Here is a 6,203-nt window from a genome sequence, read left to right as displayed (position 1 = left end):
TATTTGCCAAAAAAAAAAATTCATGAAAATATTGATTAGATTATACCTATAATTATAACTCTAATTAAAATAATAGCATTAAAAAGTATGCTCATTGTGAAATATGAATCTAAATAAATTAAACAACTCTGAAAAGATAGGAAAATAAAACATATAATTCATGGAGATTAGTGACCATTCTATTTATAAAATAATAGAGATTACTTCTTGAATAATATCAGGAAAATACACCAATTGAATTTACAACTGTTTTTTTTAATATTTGCCAGAAAAATCATCAAAATACTGATTAGATTATATTTAGATTTGTATTTATAATTTTAATTAAAAACATATATATTTATAATTCTAATTAAAAACATAACCTTAAAAAATATGTTCATCATTGAATAAGTATCCAAATAAACTAAACAACCCTTAAAAATATGAAAATAAAACATATGATTCACAGAGATTCGTGATCACTGTGTTTATAAAATAATAAAGATTACGTTTTAAATAGTATCACGGATGACTTTTTATCTACTCAATTATTGAATCTGATCACTTCTCATTAACAGAGGTACAATGCTTTACTAGCCACTAAACTAACCCGCAGAGATACACTATTGTACTACCAAGTAAACACACACTCAGAACGAGGACCAGGAGTACATTCAGAAGCTAACCCTCGAAACCAGGACCAGGAGGACCTTCAGAAGCACAAGGAAAATCAGTAATATCATGACCCTGTGAGTAATTAGTTAAGCATCGCATTTGACGGAAGCGACTTTCAGTGGACAGATGCATTATTGGCATAGTTGAAGGACACACCATCTCCCGCCGCCAATTTCCCGCCGTCCTTCACCAAGCAGTCGTTGTAGGCGATCCTCCTAAATGTTTTAGGTTCTATCTCTATCGTCAACGCGAAGGAGCCGCAGCTGATGTGTATATTGCTGATTACGCATCCAGTGGCGCATGTGTTTCTAATTTCCACAGCATATACAGGTATACCATCTGGCTCTGTGTAGCTCATACGCTCACTCACTGAAATGTCTCTGCCCGAACATACTTCACCGACTCTCAGGCTTTCTGAGTAATTCACATTAATGGGCGATCCACCCATTTTCTTCACAAGGGCGTCAGGTTCAACATGTGAGAGAAAAATTAGGAATATGCCCATTGCAAACAACAGATGAAAAACATAGGGGCCGTGCTGATTACTAAAGCACAGTGCAGGCATTTTTTTTTATATGTAATCCTTCACAAAGCTACCTCGCCCCTTTAACCTAAGATATATATCACTTCCAAATTTGATGATTCTATTCCGCTTCTGTAATTTCATTGGAGTTGCAATGAATTTATATGCAGACAAAAGTTTGAAGGAGAACCATGTGAAGCTGTTTATGAGACTTGCGTGATTTGTTTGTGGAAACTTGTTGTGGATATTTGATTGGGATATTTTTTTGTTAATGCGTGTTTAGTTTGGAGTAGGATTCTATATTTTAATTTAATTATAGATAAATTAAGTTAGGTGTATATGTACGTAGTTCTTAATAAAATATTTTGGAATATTTTGAGTAGTATTTATGTCTAAATGAAGCATTAAAATTTATTTTCAAAGTAGTTATATTTTTTTTAAATGACAGATGATTAAATTAAATTTATTGTTATGTGAATATGTAATATATAGACAAGTTGTATTAGAAAGTTATGGTATTGGTGTATGATAATGTCTCAAAATTTATTCTAAAAATCTTTACCATACATGACAAGTTGTATTAGTAAATTATGGTATTGATCTATGATAATGTAAAAAATTATATTAAAAATTTTTACAATAAAAAAGTGAATCTATTTAGTTAAAAATCTTGTTATATATATATGAGATACATTAACCTTTTTAATAATTTAAAATAATAATAATTAAAACAAAATTATATTTTAATTAATTTTATGGTTTTTTATTAATCATAAATCACATATTAAATATTTTAATATATATTATATTTCCGTTTATTTAATTGTACTATCTTATGCCTTTTACTAATTATAATTATAATTATAGACCAAACAAAAAAAATTAAAATTAATATAATATTTAGCCTAACAAAATAAAATAGATTGCAAATCCAACATATCCATTCATTTTTCCCCATTGGTTTACCCGTTCTATCTTTATCTAAGATGCAGAAAACTTTCTTAGGCTGACCAAAATATATTCTGAAAGAGAAGCGTTTATGATATTTCAGGGTTAGTTGCTATTAGCTAATTTTCCTTTGAAATGATTATTGTATATTATGTAATTAGTTTTATATTGTGTTTTTAACACTAATAGGTTATTGAGACACAGTTGCCTTGTACATAAATTACACATGTTAATACGATACGATTGTCTTTTCATTGTAGAGTTTATTCCAACCAATCTACAGTGCTATCAGAAGGCCAATGAAGAATTAAAATCCATGAGTTATTGAGGACGAGAAAGGGTAGAGACTGGAAGGCTGAGTGGGCGTTGTTTCCATGAGTTTGCTAGGTTTGTGTTCGTCGCCAGCCCCAGCACCACCTTCTTACCTCTACAGGTACAATATTCACATGATTTAAGTAGTGGCTTGGCAGAACGAGCAGTCCTATGCATACTGCGTTTTTCATTGCAATTTTGCATCTAGCTGGTGGTTTGTAGCCAACCATTATGCTAAAGGCATTGTAATTTTTGTTAACTTATTCCCTATTCTGTAATTGACTAATTATACTGGATGGTCGCTTTTAAGGACATCTACAGCCGCTTCTTTGGTGCTATTTGTAGTTTATGAATGGTTTTGTACACCATGTCTTTTTTTTGTCATTTTACCAAACATAACTTTGCCATACTTATTCGCATTCTGTCACTGGGTTTCTGTCTTTGGGTTCCAGTGACAGTAGTGCTTATGTTATCTTAACGACTTTAATATAAATTATCAGTAAGGTTTGGCTGGACTTATTTCCATGTTGTTATATATTTATACATCTCCGGTTGCTTGTGACCATGTAGGAATATATTTATTTTTGAACTTTCTCTTAAGGAAAAGAGATTCTAATAATGTTATCGAACCAGCTGGAATTCTCAGTACTGTGCAAAGCTAGAATTTTTCTGTGTATTTGTTTGAACTCTATGAATGAATAGGTAATTGTTTTGTTATACTATACTACGGTTTCATATACCTGTTCTGTCTCTTTCCAATGTCTATTCTCAAAGTGAAAGGAAAAATAGATGGAACTGTTGAATGTTCTTCAAATTCTTATAGCTAACCACTTAAAGCCAGGCTGATATCATTTCCTTGAGTTCGTACTCTCTTTCACCACTAATGCCAACTGCTGGTCCTTATAAGTGGCTATGGATAAAAAACTTCACACCCTTCACAACTTGAGAATTCATATATTGTTTATATCTTTTCCAATTGTTTATCTGTGATTAGCTTTAAAATAAATAATTCCCAGCTATAAACTAGTGCAGATTTTTTTTCCTATTGTTGTTTAGAAACTGATATACAAAATCTTATACATAGGTACCATTATGCTTTCTGTTATGAGTATAAGTCTTAATTTGCTAAGAATGTTGTAAAACATAGATTTACTTAATTTAGTTTTTTATTCTTGAGCTCTTAAAATTTAATCTACAATAGTTATTAACTGGAAATTCATACCATTTTCTCCACATAAAAGAATACAATTCTACTATCTCTAATGATTTTCTAAAAAAAAAATACCTATCTATTGTCATACCACCATATTTTAGTGTTTAAATCCAAAGTATTCCTAACTTAAAATAACCTGCCTGTTAAGTAAACTTGACTCAGGATTCCAAAGTATTCCTAACTTAAAATAACCTGCCTGTTAAGTAAACTTGACTCAGGATAGAGTCAAAGTGACCAGGTTAAACAGTGATGGTTTTGGGGCACATGGTATTTTGCACCCATGGTATTCTGCCTGTGGTATTATATGTAATGAAGCCTATAAAAGGCTGAAAGGACTTCATTGTAATGCAAGGGCCTGGAAGTGAGCCGTGAAGGGTCACTTGGCCAGATTGGCCAGGGTTTTGGCCAAGGATAATGAAATTTCATTATGATTGGGTTTTTCCCCGGATTTGGGGTTTTCCCAGATAAACATTTCTGTTTGTGTTTATGGTTGTTGCTGTGTTCTGTTCCTCTGATAAATCTCCGAGATTAATTTACGATTTGGAGTAAATTTTCTCAACAATTGGTATGAGAGCTCAAGGTGGAGCACTCACCGTGCTAGAGCGCTGAGGAAGCTGTGTCTGGTGAGGAGCTCGATTGCTACCTGGAGGTGCTGCGCTGTGCGGTATTACCTGGTGCGTTGATCGGAGGAGCCAGGGTATTGATCTCAGGAGGAATGACCGGAGACGGAGTATGCGTTGCTGCAGAGGCAGCGTTCGACCTGTGGTGGATCACGGGAGTGTGAGCATCATAGGATCGTGGCAAATCTGCTGTGGAAAGATAGTGTTTTGATTAGATCTTTCACATCTGATGTTTGAAGATGTAGATTCAGTGGTTGCGGGCTTCCATAAAGTTAGATCTGGTGTGGATCTCAATATCGACTACCGAGAGTCTGGCATGAGATGTCGATAATGCAACGGAGGCAGGTTAGGTCTGAGGTACGGGGCTTCGGTGATGAGATACTTGCAGGTCGTTGAAGCTGTTTATAGGTTCGAATATCCAAGAGAGATCCTGTTTCTTGTCTCTTTTCCGTGGTTTTCCTGATCCTTCCGAATGCAAGCTAATTCGAACATTGTGGAGAGCGGCTCCCAGGGCCTGGGTAAGAGCTAATTAAGTTTAGATTTGGTATGAATATGGATCGATGCGGTTAATGACTGGATTACTACGGCCATAACGTGCAGAGGAGGCTTACCTCACAGAAGGTTGAAATTGAATGGGTGGTGCAGCCGATTTAGGCGGAGATCTTGTGAACAAGCAATCACGATTAGCTTTCCACAACCCTGTTCGGATATGAGCATTGTGCTCTTGGCGTGGAGTTCTGCACGCAGGAAATCATGGCGTGGAGTTCTACACGTATATATTGGTGTTTATATTTGGTAGATTTGGTGTATCGGCCACGCGTTGATTAGAAGAAACGGGATGCAGGGTTACAGCCGAATCCGGGGCTCTCGATCTATGGACTTGGAGGAGCCCAACTGGAGTGACTTCCACACGCAGGCGAAGCCGGGCGTGAAGGGATCAGGTAAATGGGCATTCAATTCCAACGATAGGGATCCAGAAGAAAAAGGAGCCGACCCCTCTGCTCAGATCGGCTTCATGCTCCCGCGGGCTTTGTCGCTGAAGGAATCCATGAAGCAACATAAGATCTCGCACAGGGCCGAAGATTCCTTGCACGGCGGCGCGGTGGCGACGGTGAAGAGCAGCAATAAAAATAAAATAAAAAATAAAAAAATTTAATGAAGTCAAACTTATTGCATGTAAATGGGCATACTACTGTAAGACCTGGTAAAGGCATCTATACCCCTTGGTAATCACTGGTAAAGTCTGAGCTAGACCTAGGTGATAGGGGGATGTCGGGTTAACAATACCCCGGATAAAAACTCTGAAGGGGGTAAGGGCTAGAGTGAGTGGGATTGTCGCACTTAGCAAGTTTCGCTGGAGTTAGTCAAGGAACCCCAAGTCAAGTTTAAGGGGGGAATTGTTAAGTAAACTTGACTCAGGATAGAGTCAAAGTGACCAGGTTAAACAGTGATGGTTTTGGGGCACATGGTATTGTGCACCCATGGTATTCTGCCTGTGGTATTATATATAATGAAGCCTATAAAAGGCTGAAAGGACTTCATTGTAATGCAAGGGCCTGGAGGTGAGCCGTGAAGGGTCACTTGGCCAGGGTTTTGGCCAAGGATAATGAAATTTCATTATGATTGGGTTTTTCCCCGGATTTGGGGTTTTCCCAGATAAACATTTTTGTTTGTGTTTATGGTTGTTGCCGTGTCGTGTTCCTCTGATAAATCTCCGAGATTAATTTACGATTTGCAGTAAATTTTCTCAACATTGCCAATAATAATTACAATGATGTCTTTTGGCTTTTCTTCCTTCATTTGTCTTTTGGCTTTTCTTCCTTCATTTATTACCAAACAGATTATAATTACTCATTATATTACTTCATCCTATGTTGCATTCAATCTTAGAAGTAGAAAATTGTTACATTTCACCCGAGAGCATATATTT

General features: G+C 36.0%; 1 pseudogene; it reads right to left on the bottom strand.

Annotated features, from left to right (window-relative positions):
- Window positions 1-772: 772 nt before the first annotated feature.
- On the bottom strand, window positions 773-1,222 carry LOC149203532 (protein TAPETUM DETERMINANT 1 pseudogene; annotated as a pseudogene).
- Window positions 1,223-6,203: the final 4,981 nt, after the last annotated feature.

The sequence above is a fragment of the Pinus tabuliformis genome, chromosome 2_1 (assembly GCF_031772625.1).
Source record: "Pinus tabuliformis cultivar Carrire ecotype Pingquan chromosome 2_1, CPIR1, whole genome shotgun sequence".
Lineage (NCBI taxonomy): Eukaryota > Viridiplantae > Streptophyta > Pinopsida > Pinales > Pinaceae > Pinus > Pinus tabuliformis.
Note: the sequence above shows the minus strand (reverse complement) of the source record. Positions and strands in the feature narration are given on the sequence as shown.